Below are 20,278 nucleotides of genomic sequence, written 5' to 3'. Positions count from 1 at the left end.
ACTTTAACCAAGTAAAGCAGACATTTCCCAATAAAAAGTTGGTTACAGTGTTATCCGCCCTATTAACAACATGTAAGGAACTGCGTTGAGTTAGCGCTAAGGAATAGAAGGACTTCTCAGCCTAGTTATCAGGTGATACTGCTTTAACCAAGTAAAGCAGACATTTCCCAATAAAAAGTTGGTTACAGTGTTATCCGCCCTATTAACAACGTGTAAGGAGCTGCGTTGAGTTAGCGCTAAGGAATAGAAGGACGTCTCAGCCTAGTTATCAGGCGATACTACTTTAACCAAGTAAAGCAAACATTTCCCAATAAAAAGTTGGTTACAGTGTTATCCGCCCATTAACAGCGTGTAAGGAGCTGCGTTGAGTTAGCGCTAAGGAATAGAAGCACTTCTCAGCCTTGTTATCAGGCGATACTACTTTAACCAAGTAAAGCAAACATTTCCCAATAAAAAGTTGGTTACAGTGTTATCCGGACTAAAAGGCGCAAAGAGAAAGGAAGCGCAAAGTAGTTGAGATGTGAAGAAAGGCTAATACAGATGCTACTACACTCATAGAGCTTGCAGGAGGTGGAATCAAATACAAAGCGAGATAGCAGCTGCAATATTCTATGGTTAATCCTACAAAGGCACTAGTGACTATCCGATAATCTAGTGACGAGGGAGTCAATACTCACTAGAAAATACAATGATATGCATAAATCAAATGACGCTAGGCTTTATCAGTATCATGCATCACATTAATTTAAAGCACTATTTCTTGCCCTTCCAATATAGCTAAGAATCCCACTACAATATAATCAGCACAAAAGTGATCAAGTTTTAGCTAAAAGGTAACAGAATTCTGACACAGCATATAGATTTCAGCAATACATTCGTTGCTTATCAAGTTTTAACAAATGCATAACGTTCAAATACAAAAAAAAGTCAGGACATTGACTTATACAGATACAGGCTTCCAAACTACAGTGTTAGGAAAAACAACACAGTTGAAATGATCTTTAGCTCGTGTTCAAAATACGTAGCGTGGATACACAGTAAAAGCACATTTATGCTAAAAAAAAATAAATCAAATACTGAAAACATTAAAACGCCAAGCTAAGGTAGAGCTTATTCTGGGTGTCCGTGTAGCACCTACGCACAGCAGCCAAGCTGATAACTGGAAAGGAAAGATGGCGACTAGGGATGGGGGGATGTACTTATAAGTTAGCTAGATAGCCTGGGGGAGGGTGTAGGGGGAAGAACACAGTTAAGGTCTAGGGCGGGAAAAAAGGCAAGAGGGAAAGTGGAAGGGAAACCGGAAGGGGGTGTGCTGATAAAGTAAGAAGAGTTGTAGGGAAGTGGGAGTAGATTAGATATGTGAGAGGGGGGAGGAAGAGGGGAATCAGGTAAAGAGATTACTAAGAGGGTAAGAAGAAGAAGGTGGGTAGGTGAGCTAAGGTAGAGTCAATGGATAGATGCTATAAAGGAGAGGGTAGAAAAAAAGAAGCAGCAGGACACACTAGAGTGGAGAGTCACAGAAAAAACAATCTGTAAGCTTGAGAAACAGCAGGTTAGTTTGTACAAGGTATATGTGCATGTGAAGTGTAAATATCTGTAACTTAAAAGGATATGCAGGCTTAGAGCAGTAAACTGATCTAAGGAGGATGGATTGTCAGGGTCAAAAGAAAAGAAAAGAAAAAAGTAAAGCAGTAAGGGAGAGGATGCAGGTACAAAATACAAGGTTTATATTTGTATTGATTTTTCTCAGTGTAATTGGATACCCTTGTAAGAGCCTGAGAGTAGTTGACTGGTGGCAGCATGGTTACCTTATAGTTTGGGCATTAGGGGTACAGCTAGTAAAATCTGTACCAGCTTTTTCCAGGGGGTGTGTGTGAAAATTAAATACCCAGGTGTGGGTGTGTCAACAACTTGGAATTGGGACACAGAGCTCTAAAGAGAGTCCACTCTCGGGTCTGGAGTGTGTTCCCTGTTCCCTGTGTGCTCTTGGGGGAAACTGTGCTTGATACAAAGAGCTGCATCTGAATGTAGTGTATACTTATTCCTGTTTTTAGTGGCTGTCTTTCACCGGTATCAGTGGTGAGGATTGAGGCTCCTTGATTACTGGGCCAGGGCAGAGAGGCCATCATAACAAGTAATACATTTGTTTATGCAATATGGTTAGTAAGCTTGAAGGAATTTATTTTCAAAGCACAAAGTAAATTGATATTATATTCTAATGAGATATTAACTTTTAAGTTACAAGGTAGAAAGGTAGGTTACTCTAAGAACAAAAAAGTAATTGATACTTCCTGAATGTATTATTTAGTGCTTTTTTTATATGATATGAGTACAGATGCTTTGATTATTAGTGTGTAAGTGTATTTCTTTTCACTGGCTTCTTGTCACTTCTTTGAGGTGTTATATTTTATATGTTTACTATCAAAGTAATGTTTTTTTTTTATCTTTTAGATAAGCATTCACAAAAATACCTGCAATAAAAATATAAATCTTAGTAGAGTATAAGTTTCAAGTTATCTCAAATGTATAAGTTTAAGAACATTAATTTTAGTTCTTCCAGCTTTTAACATTCATTTTTCCTGTTGATTAATATGTTTTATATATTTATTGAGTATTTACCATGATGAATTAATTTACAAGATACCATTTTATTGGCATTTTTCTATTGGTTTCTCTAAGTGATGGAACAAAGCAAGTATGTAGTATTTATTTTTTATAATTCTGTTATGATAGTTTTGTAGCGGGTTTAAATTCTATATTTATCAGTAATTAAAGTAGTATAATGAAAGGCTGGATGGTAGGTAGAGGAGTTAAAGCAAGTTATATGAAGATGTATTGTTTCTATGGTCTGAGAATGTATATAATAATTAAATGTAGGTTTGTTTGACTGTTTAAGAATGTAAGGGCTTAGATTGCCTTTATACATTATCTTAAGACTAGGTGGCAGATAGGTAAATAATTTTTCTCCTTCATTGCAGATAAATGTCTTATATAATTTCTTCTTTTCCCGGTTAGGGGTCACCACAGCAGATCATCTGTCCACTCATGATTGGCAGTGGAGTTTTACAGTGTCAAGTTGCCATCCTGGCACCCAACCTTCCACAGAAGGTGCACACACACCTAGGACCAATTCAGACTGTCCAATCCACCTACTGCATATGTCTTTGGGAGAAAAACAGAGCACCCCACCCGGAGAACATGCAGACTCCACACAGAAGGCACCACATCCAAGAATCAAACCAGAGAACCTCTTGCTGTGAGGGGGCAACGCTAACCACTGCACCACTGCAGCTGCCTGTAAATGTGTTATATAATATGCTATTAAATAATATAGATATTATGACAATGACATTATCAAATTGTATAGGGTATTGGGAGAAATATAATATTATTCTTAATGCTGTTTAGTCTTTACACTTTTATGATTAAAAACATGGAAAGACTAAAGAAAAAGAAGGAAGGGAAATATTATTGTAACATCATTATGAATTGTCTTAAGTTTTATTGTATATAAAATCAATCATAACATAATTTGAAATGCTTAATGAGTCTGTACTCAGCATATTATTTTAATATTTGGTTTTAATATATTCTAAGATAATTGACTGTTTAGTAGATGTAGTTCAACAATATAAATAAGTCATAAGCTGTTATAATATGAGTGTTTGTGTTTCTAGAAGGGTCCAATGTATGTTGATTAATGAATGTTCTAACTGTATTTAGTGAAAAGGTGTAATGGATGATATAAGTTTATATTTAGCAGTTTAAAAGCTTAAGCTGATTAATGATTGATATAATATTTTAAGTCTCAAAAAGATTGATATACTTCATTAAATTTAGATTATAGAAATAGGAGATTTATAATATGAGTGTGCTTAATTATTTTAATTTATGATGTTATTGGTTTAATATTAAGAAGTAGTCGCAATGATTTGGGATTAAGAAGTGTAATGGAGTTGTTAGAGAGTGGATTGTATGATATCATCAAACCAGGAATTGTTCATTCCATGTTAGGGGATATAAATCAGCCAGATTCAATAAAGTCTACATGGTAAATTTACACCGGGTCTATATTATAGCAGTGAATGCTTAAAATAGCGAATGCTGCATAACTGACCCTTAAAATCTGAAACGGCAAAATGCCGAACACACAGAACAGCTCCGGAAAAAAAAAACACAAACACAAAATAAAGTGGGGAGCTTCGCCCCCCACACACCCCTACTTAAATATATCAACTCCAAGATCACACCACAGTGGAGGAAATGGCAAAGTCTTGAAAACAGCCCAGTGAGTTTTTTTTCCCTGGGAAAAAAATTGCTGTTCCATGTGTTCAGGATTTCGCAGTTTTGATTTAAAATGGTTGATAAAACAGCATTCGCTATTTTAAGCATTCGCTGATATAATAGAGAACCTTTATACCATGTGCACATCATGCCATAGCAATCTGTAAGTAGCTCTACATCATGTGTAGAGCCGCACAGAGCTGTGCCAACAAGGTAGACACCATGGCATGCTAATTAGGTTCATAGGTTCATAGGTTTATACTAGGCTATCTGCCCTAAGGCATTTATAAGCCTAGCCCAAATTTTTTTGGCTTACACCACCCCTTATATGAAAAAATACTGTACCCATTAGTTTGTTGTGCCTCTGTCCAGCAGTGACACAGAGATGATTCCCGGGATAAACCTACGATCTCCCATCCACAGGTCAAGATTTCTCTTGAACAGAGCCAGCGAGGTGCTCTGCCTCACATGGATCGGGATTTTATTCCACAGCATAGGGAGTCTCTGAGTGATAAATCTATCCCTCCAGCACGTCCTATTTATATCCGTGCTAAGGTTTAAGTCACTTGCTCTAGTGGTTTTGGTGGATTTGGATTTTTTGAGGTGGAGCATGTCCATTAATTCCGGGTTGGACATGGCCTTGTATGTCAGGCACATGTCACCTCTGAGCAGATGGTATGCAACTGAATAGAGCTGGAGTTTCTTCAATATGGCAGCGTATGACAGATTTTGGAGTCCCTTTATCCTTTTGGTGAGGAACTTTTGGGGTCTCTCCAATTGCTGCAGATGTCGGGTGAGATACATCCCGAATGGGGCATTGTACTCGATCATTGGTCTGATAAGTGAAGAGTACAGGGGAACAATGACCTCACTAGATCTGGATGTGAATCCCTTCATGATCAGGTAGGCAATGTAGAAGGTCTTTCTAACCACTTTAGCAACGTGAGTGTCAAAAGAAAGGCCACTGTCAACCTGGGTCCCCAGGTCCCTGATAACCTCTTCTGTGCTTAGTGGATTGCCACCTATATGGTAGCTTGGGGTTACCTTGTTTTTCCCGAAGGGTATGACTATACATTTTTGGCGTTTAACTTCAGGCCATGGCTCTGGCACCAGCTATCTGTTTCCGTGAGTCCCTTCTGAAGGATATCCGTGTCCGATGCACTTTCCACTATGGCGCCCAGTTTGCAGTCGTCTGCAAACTTTGTCAGCCAAAGTCCTCCCATGTTGGCCTGTACTTCTGAGAAGTAGATGCCGAACAATAGGGGGCCAAGGACCGAGCCCTGTGGGACACCACTTGTGACCGGCTTGGAGTCTGACATAGCGCCAGCAACTCTAACCCTGTGGGTTCTGTCCTTAAGCCAGTTTGCAACCCATCTTGTGACATATGGGTTTACATTTAAGCTGGTAAGTTTTTCTACAATACCAGAGTGGGGTATTGTGTTGAAGGCCTTTGCAAGGTCAAGGTAGGCTGTATGGACCGCCTTTCCCTCATCAATGGCCTTGGTGACTGTTTCGAAGAAGTCGACCAAGTTCAAAAGGTATGATCTGCCCTTGACGAAGCCAAACTGGGTCGGGTCCAATGTCTGCAAGTCCCCTATATCTTTGTTTATGAGCTCCATTATGATCCTCTCCATAGCTTGACTAGACTTGTTAAGCTTATGGGGCGGTAATTACCAGGGTCCGTAGAGGCACCGCCTTTTATGGAGTGGGACCACAGTTGCCGTACGCCACTCCTTGGGCACGTATCCTGTGGTAAGGCTGAGATTAAACAGCTGCCTTATGTGCGGGTTTAATTCCTCATTTAGCTCGTGAAGCACACAGCCGGGGACACCATCCGGTCCCATTGATGCTGTGTTTTTAGCTTTAGAGAGAGCAGCTTTCACCTGCGCGTTTGAGATGTCTGGGAGGCTACACTCTGCTGGGATAGTTATCTCTCCTTTGGGGGGGTGAGGGGGGTGAAGTTTGCACTGAACCTGTCTGCCAGTATGTTGGCAATGTCTGTGGGTTCAGTGATTTTTGTATCATTTTGGACTAATTCTGAGCATATCTGGGAGTTTCCACCCAGGTTCCTAACATAGCTGAAAAAGGCCTTATGATTGTCCTTTGAATCCATGGCAATTTTTCTCTCAAAATTGGCCTTAGTTGATTTTATGAGTGCTCGTATTTTTTTACTAATAATGATCAGGGGTGACTTCCCTTTTATGGATTTTGTTCTATCATGTAATAGCTTTCTCCTCTTATTGTAAAGTTTGTTAATGGCTGGGGTCCACCAGACTGGACATTTGCACCAATTACAGCATAAGCAGCTGGACTGCATGCTAATCAGCCAATCCAAGATGGATGAGCTATTCAACAAGCTATAAAGCAACCGTTTAGACTCAGTGCTGGTTTTCCCTGCCAATTCCAAAACCTGCTGGAATACAAACACAGAATGCAGCCTAAACAGAAACAATGTTAGGTGCTGCTGTTGCTTTAATTCATGTGCAAATGCAACAGACTGAAGTCTATGCTGCTGCTGCTGCTAATAGACCATGGACAAGAAGGAGAAGAGTTTTCAGACCCCAGTTAACTTATCATAACCTACATGAAGTAGAAATTGTAGAGAGCTACAAGGTGGATAGAGACACACCACAGGAACTCAGCAACCTCTCTCATCCTCAGATCAGAGCCAGGTTAAACCAAGGGGAATCCATCCTAGTGGAGACAAAGGTATATGTAGCACTTAGAATTTTAGCTACAGGTACCTTTCAGAGATGAACAGGAGACATGATGTGGGTGTCACAGGCATCAGCATCCAGGATGCTCCATCAATTCCTGAATGCTATGCCCCAACATGCCAGTGATCTTATATATGTTCCCTGTTCTCTTGAGGACAGGACCAGAAATATGCAGGAGTTCTACCATGTAGCACACTACCCCAAAGTCCTGGGTGCCATAGATTGCACACATGCAGAAATTAAGGCACCACCCAAGGAACAGGGAAGGGTCTACATAAATAGAAAGGGCTTCCACTCTATTAACTGCCAAGTCATGTGCAATGCTAAAGGAACCATCTTGAATGTGTGTGCTAACAACCCAGGCAGCTACCACAACTCACATATCTGGCACACCTCCCAACTGTATCAGATGTTCACTAGGGGGGATATCCCACAGGGTCATTTACTGGAGGGATGCAGGTTATGCACTGGAACCATGGCCGATGATGCCCATCAGAAATGCACACACACCTACTGAAGAAAGCCATAATGAGGCACATTCTCAAACCACAAATATCATAGAGCTTGTGTTTGGGCTGCTGAGGTTATGGTTCTGGTACCTAGATACATCTGGGGGAGCCCTGCAGTACAATCTACATACATGTTCTGAAATATTCAATGTATGTGCCATGCTACACAATATCATCCTGACAAAACAGCTTCAGCAGGATCAACAAGGGGAAGGGGCACACATCTCACCACCAATGGAAAGTTCTCCACAGCCACACACAGGTGAGGGGTCAGAAGGGGAAAAAGCAGCATTTGTGGGTGTAGGCAGATGTAAGTGTGCTCAATATACCCTTGTACTGGTTAAGAAACAACATGTAACACACTCAATCACCATCTAAGGGGCTAAAACCTTCTTCCTACCCGCATATGTACAGCAACATTGATGGAAGGCAATGCTCACAACCTTTACCAACCCATGTAATGGTTGTGTACTGGTAGCATCAGACAAAGTCAGCCCTGAGCTAAAACTGTTGTAATTGCTGGATTTACTATGAATGACTGGCATATCCTTGCATGTTGTTACTTGGTATTGTATGTAATAAAAGGTGTGAGATTTGTACAGAAATGACCTTAACATGTGACAGCAGAGAAGTATTTGACTTATGTGTCCATTATTAAGTACTAGGCCTCAGTCATCAAAGATTCACACAGTCATACCTCTCAAAAGTACTGCTGGTCACCACATGCCCTCAGTTTAGCACCATATGTTTTTACTGGAACATCACTGAAAACAGAAGTTAGAAAATAATAAGACACATTTCTCTTTCAGACATCACAACCCTCACAAGATCATTAAGAATACTGGTGCAACAAAAGTTGAATGCTATCAACTGTTTAACTTTCTAAGACCAATACAACTCAAATATATAATTACCAATTCAACATCACAAATGCAGATATACTAAGCACAAAGTCAATTATGCACCCTGAGCATCAGACACAAAGCTTATGCATCCCTGAATCCAAAAGACAGAAAACAGGGATATGACACAGTTATCATTACTTGCACATGGTATTGTGGGGGGTGGGGCCAGTAAGCCTAGGCTGACAGAAAAGGTTGTTGAGTGTGTATGTTTGTGTGTGTGTGTGTGTGTGTGTGTGTGTGTGTGTGTGTGTGTGTGTGTGTGTGTGTGTGTGTGTGTGTGTGTGCATGTGTGTCCATGTGAGTGTGCGTGTGCGTGTGTGTGTGTGTGTGTGTGTGTGTGTGTGTGTGTGTGTGTGTGTGTGTATGAAAGAGAATCAGGCAGACATTCAGATAAAGTAACAAATGGCCAGTGAGACAAAATGAGTTTTGAACCATGTAACTGGTGTGTGTGTGTGTGTGTGTGTGTGTGTGTGTGTGTGTGTGTGTGTGTGTGTGTGTGTGTGTGTGTGTGTGTGTGTGTGTGTGTCTGTATAGCTCCAGATGAAATTGGTGTATGAGCATCTGTATGAACACAGTCAAGCCCCGTGCTAGCTCTATATCTTGGTATGTATGACAGGTGTGAGCAGTGCACGGTAGATATTGCAGTTCATCGTTGCTGTATTGATCACAAGAACTGGCTCTACCAAGAGTTACACTGACATGTCCACATCCAAGGTCAGATGCACTGCTGATATCTGAATGTGACTGACGTCTGCTGGAAGAGCTTTCCTCATGAGGATGCCCAGGAACACAACCCCATGGCCTACCACTTCTAGGTGTGGATAGCTCAACCACTGATGGAGCAGTGGAAGTGCTGCCACTATGGGAGCATGATTGGGCACAGCCATGTTGGTTATCATCAGAGGATGTGGCTGACCTATGCTCATGAGGATGTCATCTCCCTCCCAACATTCTAGCACAGACACTGCCATTCCAGCATGTCATTTATCTGATACGTTGAATTGGCAACAGGGTGGAGGCAATCATGCATGTCAGCCTGTGCCACATCTACAACCATAAACATTTCTCTGGAGGACCTATGGGAACATGCCTGTGTCTCCATGATGGCCCTAAACATACATTGAGTGGCATGGGAAGAGACACCTGAATCAGGTGGAGGATGGACAGCAGGCATCCTCTGATCACCCCTAACAAACCCTATGGCCAGAGTCAAGGTGGAAGCCACACTAACCACACTTCCCTGATCAATTGTCTCACTCTCCACCTGTCCAATATCTGTGTGCTCACTGGAATGGGTAGTCCTAGGCGTACTGGCTGTGTCCGATGGAATTACAGGGGGTGGCTGTATCTCAACCTCAATGTCAGATTCAATCTCTGCATCCCTGACTGTGCCTCTGTTTGGCCATCATCATTATCATCATCAGAATCTGCTGATAGTCTGACATCAGATGACAGAAGTCCCACACTTCCACTGTCAGGATCACCTGTGATAATAAGCAACAAACACAGGAAAAAAATTAATACCTACTCTACTATAGTCCAATATATATTAACAAACTAACAGCGGTGCTACTATTACAGACACAACAGTCCTGACACCAACATCACACACTAAATATTTCTTTGAATTGCACATCACTACTGACCTAAAAATGCTTGGCTTACCATGTGCAGATGATAGTAGGCTCCCTATGCTGGATGGTCATGGAAGAAGTTAAGCAAAAGGTAAGGACAACATCATCACAATTAACAGTAATACTGGGGTAAAATGTTTTGTTATTTATATGCCCATTAACCGTACTTTCAACAACTTGGATGACAAGTCCAGCCTAAGCCCCATGTGTAATCAATCAGAATGTGTTTGTTAACTGTAGCAATCTGCAATCCCTCCAACCATTTTTTCTTAAACAGAACTAATGTACTGATGCAAATATTTTACTGCACTAGAGTATTTAACAATTGCTATACATATGCCTACTTGGAAGCTCCTCTTGGGACGTACTTGCTGTCTCTTAAACAGCAGCACCAATGTCAAGGACATGCTGTTCTGCACTTTCCTGGGAGCTGTCTGGATTCCTGACAGTGGAAAGGAACTCTTAATTTGCTATTAGTGATGGCTTTGTAGCGGGCCCCACTGGCACCCATCCAGTCATGGGCCACTGCAGCTGCTGTCCTCCGTGCAGATGAGATCATACCAGTGGTCCTATGGCATGCCTAATTATATGTCCTGCTGTAACTGCCTATTGAATTCACATCTGCAACTATCTCTTGCCAAATTTGCATGCTGCCTGACATATCATCACATCCCCTCTCACGCAGAAGGGCACTATGTCACATAAAAGCTTCCAGAATGACCTAATTCTCAGCGTCATTGAAGCATGGTTTTTGGGGATTGAGATGACTGGGCACCATAGTCCTAAGTGTCCTAAAACACAACAGAAGGACAATACATATAAGTATCACATAAAAAATACCTGATCCTAGATAAAAGAGAAAAGGCAGCATTTCAATATTATCCACTGGAGAAACAAAAATAAAAACAGTCTCCATATTTGAAATATGACACATTTTCTAACAAACCATCAGTGAAATGCTGAAAGCACTATCAAATGAGCTTCCCCTGAAATGTGTACAAATTTAACACAGAGCATTCTACTTTAAGATATTGCCAATCATGTATACGTGTGAATTGCCCAGACAAACATGCCCATGCCATCAGTACACTTCTACATAATGCATATATATAACAGTAGCATTTGCTAATCAATATATTATATAAACATGAAAGAGAGTTTCCTTAAATGACATTTCAGCATCTGCAGTATATAGCTGAAATATGCAAACATACGTTCTCAAGTTCAGTAGTCCTCTGTGCAGATATATCAAAAAAGTAATAGCCCCTTCTGTGTTCTCCACATAAAAAAGTCTCCTCACCTTCAGGTTTCCTAACTACACAGTTGCCTTTTTATGGCGTAGATTCTGGATCATTAGCACAGCAAAGATGCAAATGAGGTGTAAACTTATTAGAATTGCTGAATCCAAAATGCTTGGCTCTGTGTATCTGCTGTAAACATAGTGCAGACACTCCCTCAGTTTGTGTTGCTAATAGATTGCAACTGTGAATGATTACTGGTAGGGAGAAGGAAAACACAACAGCGATGCAAAATATCCTACCTCCTATGGGTGTGTTAGGTTAGACTTACATAGTATACAAAAGTCATTTTATCAAGGTTGGAAATGTAAGTAAGCAGCACACACTTCACAGGTTCTGTTCATTAACATCCAACCTCCCTTTTATTTGTTGACAACTATATATTTTTGCCATTTAATATCCTCACACATTTTGAGGACAGCAGTAAAGAATGCCCTGCAGACTGCATATTTCAGATTACTGGTCAGATAAGACAAGCATGAGCAACAAACACAGAGAGGTAAGACAGAGCTGCATTTTTGAAGGCAATGGTCATAAATGGTTGTGTGATCACTCAGTACACTACATCCAAAATGAACACATGTACAAGTAATTGTTATGTAGTGTCTTAGAACTATGGATAATGTTGTAGTTGGTTTTATGCATAACGATTTCAGTTCTTTGTTACACAGCTGTTTGTGTGGCAAAGAGGGATAAGGCATCCTTACAGTGTTCTGAAGGTTTATTGGAGTGAGAATTCAAATCCAGACCTACAGTATGTAGAAATATGTAATGTGTACTAACAAACATTTTGTAGTATTTCTATCAAGTATTGCTTTTCTTCATTTCAAGTACCTTTCCCTTTTGATTAATTTTTTTGGACTAGCATTTGCACAGTGCACGGCTTGGTGCAAACAGGGGAAACAGAGAAAATCAATGTCAGGTTTGGCTGTGCTTATCTCATTTGAGAGACGCTTAGCAGTGCACAAACCCAGACTACTGGCCCACACAGGAAGCAGACAGAGCACCAGCAGAATACCTGTAAAAGTGCAAAGGTCAAAAAGAATACGCTGTTGAAATTTTTGCTTTCCATCGTGCAATACCACAAACTGCATTGAGCAGTAGTTAACAAATTTCCTCAAAACCTGCAGTCATCAAACACCTGCAGACAGGACTCAGACAGACAATAATTCAAAATGGGTGCATTCAATTAATTCTGTTAGGCACTGTGCAAACATGCTAATCAGGGATGTGTCGCAGTTAACACAGAGAAATTAAGAATAAGTAGGAATTTATGGGAGTGTCATGTTACTAATCCTGTGGCAGCAGCTGTACATATAGGGCTGAAGTAAAGATAGTCCTGGGTTCTAGTAAAGGGTGTGGAACCTATTTTTACTGTTTTGACAGTGTGGTTTATAGCAGTGAACTATAAAATAGACAGGTATTTTTTCAACATTCTTGTAGCAAAATGTGTAAGTATAGGACTGACATGCTCATGGTCCTGGGTCCTAATACAGGACATAAAACCAAATAAATCAAGTAATAAAAAAAGATTTAATAGGACAAAGCTTTCAGGTCAAAAAGCCTTCATTAGTGTTATCAAAAACTACTACAAAATATTTAAATGCATTTAAATATATCACGGCCAATCACAGACAACAAGAAATTATCTTAAAGGCAGATTTTAAATAATCACAATCCCCGGGATTCATGAACCTTGCGCCAGGCGCCAGCATAGCGTCGGCGTTATAAAGCCAAATATGGCCACCGAGCGATTCAGGTATGAAGCAATCCCACGTGCACTACCGGCGTGCGCCGGACCTGCGCCGCCCCCGGCGTAGGTATGCTAATCACACTGTGTGCGGTATTGCACCATGCAAATGAAGGCAAATAGCGATCCACGAAGTGGGGCAGGCGTAGCGTAAGGGCACGGCAATGTAAACCAAAAAAAACGGTTTACATTTACCCAAACATGACCAAGGAGTAACGGAAGGCTGTCAACGTCAGGTATCATACAGGTGCAATATGCCAATGACGAAAGGCACCGAGAATGTCCAAAGAAAACATGCACAAACCGTAAATAATGACATAAATGTTATGTACGTAGAAACCACAGCAGAACCCCCGGATATGTGCACAGAAGGTGCAAAGCAATGAAATAATATGACAATGTCCTAAAAGAGCTGTATAATACACATCAGCTGCACAGCCACCACACACCATAGTATGTATGGAAAGCCTCAACCCCAGCGCAAGGGTTGTCAAGGAGTGGCGGCAGTGTTCGGCGCCGTAACCATGTATTAGTAGTCAATGCCATGCAAATGAGGCAGATAATAGTGAATCGCAAAACCGGCGCCGGTGTAAGGATGGAGCAAACGGCGCAGCGGTAGTACACCGAGGAGTGGCCTACACGGGATACATGTCAATCGCAGAGGGGTGTGCCACTGTAGGAGGAAGCATATTGGAGGCCAGCAAACATGGGCTGTACAATGCACATCACAGCAGCAGGATCGGCGTGCGAGGAAATAGATGCGCTGAGAGTACATAATGCCCTCATAGATGCATGTGCACGAGGATGACTACGTTCCCCAACCCAGTCATGTGACGGCCTCCCCGTCAACAACCACGGATATAGGAAGGTAATGCGGAGAATATGAGGAAATGCGGAAGCAGTGTAATTGGAGCCGTAATGAGCAATCAACACCAATCAATCCAGGAAGGGCAAACGGCGGCAGCCGACAACTCTGCATGCAGACACCTGCATAACGGGAAAGGGGAGGCAAAGGAATGCAAAGATAGTAGGGGATGTAGTAGAAATGCAAAGAGCAAAGAACCAAAATAGCACAGCCAAGTACAGAGGTAGCATAACGGCGGCGGCAGACAAAATGCATCATATGCCATGTGCCTGCAGGATGCACTGCAGGCAATAGTAGGTGCAGCATGCAGAAACAGTAATGTAAGATGCAAAGCTAAGCCAATGCAGGCAACTGTAATGTAACACTAAAGGCAATACCGTTGCAGTTGCAACGGTAAAACATCGAAGATAATCCACAGATACGGCTGCACAGACACACCCAATGACATCACCGGGTATACAGCACAACAGTATAAAGTGTGAATGTACACAACACACAGCGCGATTTCCCAAACGCCGCACCGTAGGGTGTAAACACACGGGGAACTTTTAATATGTTTATGTTGGGTGCCGCCGTGGCCGTGATGCATAGGTATGTGGCAGAGACAGACGGAGTTGCGGAGGAGGGTGCCGACAACTACCGTAGGCCTCACAGGAGAAGGAGAGTGTTCAGACCAAGGGTGACCTACCAGGGGCTGCAAGACCTGGAGATAGTAGAGCGCTACAGGGTGGACAGGGACACGTTACAGCAAATAGTGGAGCTGTGCCGGCCACGCCTGAGAACAAGAGACAACAGAGGGGAGCCCATCCCAGTGGACACAAAGGTATGTGTGAGCTTGCGAATACTGGCTACAGGTACCTTTCAAAGGCCAACCGTGGATATAATGGGTATCTCACAGGCATCAGCATCTAGGGTACTACACCAGTTCCTGGATGCCATGTTACGACATGCCCATGAGTATATAAACTTCCCCAGATCTCAGGAGGAGTTGGCTAGCAATATGCGCCACTTCCACCGTGTGGCACAATACCCGGAGGTACTGGGTGCGATCGACTGTACGCACATAGAGATCAAGTCACCGCCCAGGGAGCAGGGTAGACGCTACATAAACCGCAAGGGATACCCCTCCATCAATTGCCAGGTCGTGTGCAATGCGCAGGGCATTATCATGGATGTGTGTGCTGGCAGCCCTGGAAGCTACCACGACTCCCATATCTGGCATGCCTCACAGCTGTATCAGGTATTTGCCAGGGGGGACATCACACAAGGTCACCTTGTGGGTGATGCTGGCTATGCACTGGAGCCGTGGATGATGACACCCATCAGAAATGCACACACACACATGCAAGAAGGCCATAATGAGGCACACGCACAAACCAGAATAATCATAGAGCGTGTGTTTGGGATGTTGAAATCACGGTTCCGGTGCTTGGATACATCCGGTGGAGCCTTGCAGTACTCTCCAGGCACATGTGCCCACATATTCATAGTATGTTGTATGCTACACAATATGATTCTGCGGAAACAGCTGCTGCAGGGACATAATGGTGTAGGGCCACCAAGCCCGCCACAACTGCCAAGGCAAGCACAGGCACAGGGCGTTCAGCGCCATGAACACATTGTGCCAGCCCCAGTAGGTAGACGGAGGCGTACCCAATATGCCTACGCCCTGGCAAAGAGGGAACGCATAGCACATACTTTGACAGCGTAGGCTCCATGGACTGACACCTCCTTACCTGCACACACAGTGAAATGGACGCCACACAAACATGTCCGCCCGTAATGTGTACCGTATGGGTGGACCCATGTGTGACTCCAACAAAGGCAGCACCCAAACACTGCACACCCAATAGCCAGCAGAGCATGGAACGCCAACACCTCAACCGCCGCGGTTGCACAGCAGACGTAGCCGTATGCTGCCACTATCGCCGCAAGTCGACTACATATGTACTTATGTGCATCCACAGATACGGAAATAGATATCAGTACACACGTAGAAATATATGTACACATACACAGATATAAAGTACAACAGGTTAATATGGAACCCAGGGATGCAAGTTTACAGATGAGTAAGACGCGAAATCTCCACATAGTAAACATAGTGAACGACAACCCGATCATCCGGGAGGGTGGGAAGAGCAGGGAACGCCAGCCATGGAAATGTCAACCTGCATCAATACATATCCGCGTGTCGGGATGATCACCAGGCCACGGTACAGTAACGGGATATGTGCGTGTCATATCCATAGGATATGAGTGCGGAGGTACACACCGCCGCCGGCGATGCGGCCAACGTAGGTACTGTGTGCAACCGTCGGTGCGAAAGCGGCAATCATACCTGTCAAGTGTACGTCATTATGAGGAACGTACCTCATTTGGGGTCTAAAACAGTTCATGTTCCTCGCAGTTCCTCAAAGTTCCACATTGAAATAGTCTGTCAAACATTCATTGTTAGGAATGTATTTAAATGACATCCTGGTAAATAGAAATTAATCATAGTAATTCATTAAAGGTTCTTCTTTGTAAGTAAATCAGCATATTTTAACTATCCTATGACCTTCTTAGCTGAAGTTGTTAGTAAGCCATTAGTATGTGTTCCACATTTTGCCCATTTGTTCCACATTATGAATGTGTGTGTTCCTCATTTCGGAAATGGAAGGTTGAGAGCCATAGCGGCAATATGTGTATGTGTGAGGTGAGGTTGTCGTGTGTTCCGCTGTGTGTGTGTAATGTGTGTGCCACTGTAAAATGTGTATGTAGGTGACATGTCACAGGCGGAGTGTAATAACATGCGTAGGCATACAGTACAGGAACCATAGGCGTATGTACAGCAGTACCCACAAAGTAGTACTGACATCTCCTCAGTGGCTATGCGCGTGGCGACGTAAAACCATGCAAAGCGGAAATGTCCCAGAATGTACCACAGGGCCATAGCCAACAGCAGATGCAAAGGACGCATGTACAAACCATGACCGTATGTATGGCGGCCATATGGCAGACTCAACACGATACGTCGGCAACGTTACACAGCATCAGGCATGTACGGCGAAAATACGAATGTGCTATCCGGGCACCGATCGTGGACACTTACGGTCCCGTAAATACCGCTGTGTGTTCCACGACCGTTAAGTAAGCAAGCGCCAGACGAATAGGAGGCTACCGGTAGCATACAGGCCGTCCCAAGTACAGGACCACAATCACCGTAACTATCAGTGACAAAATGCCAATGGATAGTAGGCACGGACGAACATCCGCAGATATATAACCGATGTGAAGGAGGAATACGTGCAGGAAGCACACATGCAGGCGATACCGACACCACACGACATCAACAAAACAAACATTCCCAGAACAACAGACAGGTAACCTGCAGCTCCCCAAGCAGGGATGGAGCACACACACAAGCATATCTTGTATGTATAAATGCAAGACCCACACCCCTACCGTCACCCACATCCGCAGATATACCCCATCGCACATATCAAAGGGATAACAGCCAAAACCGTAGCAAAAACATACAGGCAGTCAATGACAGCGGCATACCCACAACAAGCCGCGTGGGAAACACTAGCAGCAGCTGATGCATCCTTGCATCCGTTGTGTACAGGAATATAACAGCTATGTTACACATCTGAATGCACAACGCCATCGACAGACGCCGCCAGGACACGGACACCCACATGTCGAACAGAATACCATACCCAACACACACAATCCACGGCTAACACCACAGCGTAATGTACCTGACACCACACATAGCGTATGCAGTCACACAAACATGATACAATACATACCATCCCCACGAAGGTAGTGCAAATAACTAACGGCCACACGAGGAATGAACCATGGCCTAGTTTCACGGGTAACGTACGAATGGAGGAGGATCACCAGTGATATGCGCATAACTACACACCGAGGAACAGCTATTGGCGTGATGAACCCACATGCCTCAGGTGACGAATAAAAGGAAGACTCCCTGGATATTCAAACCGTATGTTCATACCGAACACAAACTGAATCGAAAGGAAGTATTTAGAGGAAGATATTGACGAATACAGAAGCAAAGGCCGGAAAGGTATGTCGTACCCACGAGATGTACTGATGTGTAACGCATGATACGTATGACTAATCTGCACTGTATGTGAACGATGTGTGTAGGTAAAGATACCTGTCCATTAGGCAGAGAGTGGTGAAAGGTGGTTATGTAATGCTAAGCCGCGGAGCATACCAACGACTGTGGACAACGTGTGCACAGCAGTGGGACAACATGTACACAGACGTGATAACCCAAGGTCCGCCATAGGGATTCCAAACACAGAACAATGCCACCACCCACGCTGATGTTGTCAGTGGATATCGAACAATGAAGTGCCACAGCAGGGGATAGGACATGTATGTATAGTGTCACAGCACACATTTGCATGGGCATATACCGTCGATGTCATACGGAATGTGCGCACGACGTGCACGTATCCCTCGCAGTAGGGGTGACTATGTCAATTATGTGTAATGCAAAGCTGTCATGATGGATATGTTCAGAAATCATAGACAGTATCACAGGCATAGCATGCATGATGGAGGGATGGCCTAATGTTATGTACATAAACAAGATATGTATGGCCTGCACATATGGGACAGAGTAGTAGCAGAATAGGTACCGAAATGGAGGGAACAGCAAGTAACCATGTCCAAACGTTCCGTAGCAGGTGCAATGTGTGCAACAATGATGTCCGGCAGGGCCGTGTGTAAACACATGTGCAATGTACACAGTAGTGTCACCCCCCCCCATGGTAGTGTCCACTGAACGGCAGAGGTGGATGTCAACTGTATGTCTATACAGTACTTCCGCTGTGGTGGTACCATGGGTCTGTGTCACCCTACCAGCAAGGGAGCTATCACATGACTAGTGACACAGTGTGTCCCTGTGGGATGTGCACAGGACCTATGTCCCACAGCACGGTGTGTGTCCAGCCTGTGGATGTCACACAGACGCCCAGGCTGAGCAATGTGGCATGTGTGCACACATGCAGGAGTGCTCCTCCCACCCTGCCCACTGCAAACGCCATGTAGGAGTACTACATGCATCAGTAATGCGGAGAACATGGCCCATGGCAGAGTAGATGACACCCCTGTGTTAGTGGTATGCAGGTGAGTACAGATGTGTTTCATGACTGTCATATGCATATGTAAACTGTCTGAGCCGGGTAGACATCACGGCATGACTATACTGAGAATTGTAAAGTTGTATCCATTGTGTAAGGTACACCACATATGTGTTATTGTAACACTGCCCGCATGTACATGTGTGTATGGCACAGGTACAAGGGCACCCAATGTATCAGCTAGACATACGGTCCAGAAATGCATGGCCCTGCACATGTGTACCCACGCCATAGTGGAATATGGCAACCACAGCACCATGTGGGGCATGTGTGTGTACAGCAACCATGTACAATGTGATATGTATGTATAGGGACAGTATCCATGTGATACACACTGCATGACTGTCACTATGCAATGGTGATGTGTATGCACTATGTGTGATGTAACTGATGCAATGATATCTACATGATATATCTGCCACACTGACACCTGTATGGCTGTTAGCAATATGAGTAGGATGAGCTAGAATGCTGCCAGGTATGTAGATGTGGTATATGTAGGCATGGACAATACTCTGTGACAGCATGTAGTGTATGTAAGCAAATAGTGAGCATGAGGGGCCACATGACTGAGGACTGTGCAATGTCACACGTACCTGACTTGTTGTAATTAGCATGATATGCCTGCACCACTGTGTGACCTGTACAGGAGGCACATGGCGTAACATCCTGAGACATAGGGTATGATGTGATGCTGGATGTGTACATTGGCAATACCATAAAGTGGAATGGCGCTGAAGGGCAAAGAGCGGATAATGTCTGATTTGATACCCTCTGTACCACACCAACCACCCATGCAATGGTATGACAGGTGGCCAGCATGTGGATGTGGTGTGCTGTGGCGCACAGAAGCCCAACAAGGGTGCCAGTAAAGGCATGGAGGTTGTCAATGAGTGTCTGAAGCATGTATGTCAGGATGTGGCCCAGTGCCATACTGAATGGCCCAGTCATGGGTGTACAAATGCAGCCCCATACGTGCAATGCAGTACCACCCATGTGTAGTGTGATAGATGTGGTAGTGTGGTGGTCAGGGTACAGAACGTACATGAATGGGCTAGCAGTCAATGCAGTGTGCTGCTGCAGAGACATGTAACAGCCAGGTTGGCGGGATACAACAACTACGGAAATTGGAGGTGACATTGGGACTGTGT

Source organism: Protopterus annectens, chromosome 2.part2, assembly GCF_019279795.1.
Source record: "Protopterus annectens isolate FY-2018-M chromosome 2.part2, PAN1.0, whole genome shotgun sequence".
NCBI classification, from domain to species: domain Eukaryota; kingdom Metazoa; phylum Chordata; order Ceratodontiformes; family Protopteridae; genus Protopterus; species Protopterus annectens.
Note: the sequence above shows the minus strand (reverse complement) of the source record.